The following is a 714-nucleotide window of genomic DNA, read 5'->3' on the forward strand; positions in this document are numbered from 1 at the left end:
TATAAGTAAAAAATCGTTTAAAATTTGACTCCGAATACATAGTGATACAAGGAAAAATGAAAATTCCGCCTATATAATAAGTATGGAGGGAGTATTTCACAACCAGGGACGAGCCTATAAAATATTTAATTTAGTCTTTATTCCGTATGGCTCTCGGGTCTATCTCCATAAGACTAGATCTTCGTTTTGGGTTTCATTAATAATATATTAGCTTATATAAAAAAAACAAAATGTAGTTCCAAGCTCACAAATGAATTACAACATAATTAAATTGTTTTCATAAGGTACGAGTGCAAAAAAACAAAAAACAAAAAGTCAGGCACGGAGCCAGGTCAAGTCAATTAAATTGTTTCGCAATGTTCCAACCCAGCCACCCACCCCCTTAAATCATGAAAACCACCTAGAAACCCTTATATTTATCCTATATTCTGAATTTAGCCTAATGGTAATTTTGGATTTAGTCTATATGTTTGAATACAATTTCTGTTAGCCCCTCAACCTTTTTATTATTCCTTTTGATCGATAAAGAATGTGGTGCTGGCGAGTTTCGAACTCAGGTCACTGCTACCATCACCCAGTAACTTTACCACTATATTACAGTGATACCGATAAAAGGACGATAAAAATAATGCTGTTGGCTATGGGGTTCGAACCCATGCACACTAATGGCAGAAGATCTTAAGTCTTCCCCCTTAACCACTCGGGCAAACGAGC

At 35.7% G+C, this 714-nt stretch overlaps 1 non-coding gene across 1 annotated transcript; it reads right to left on the minus strand.

Annotated features, from left to right (window-relative positions):
- Positions 1-632: 632 nt before the first annotated feature.
- Positions 633-714, minus strand: TRNAL-UAA. Its single transcript has one exon. It is a non-coding gene; the product is annotated as a tRNA-Leu (tRNA).

The sequence above is a fragment of the Papaver somniferum genome, chromosome 11 (genome assembly GCF_003573695.1).
Source record: "Papaver somniferum cultivar HN1 chromosome 11, ASM357369v1, whole genome shotgun sequence".
Taxonomy (NCBI): Eukaryota; Viridiplantae; Streptophyta; class Magnoliopsida; order Ranunculales; family Papaveraceae; genus Papaver; species Papaver somniferum.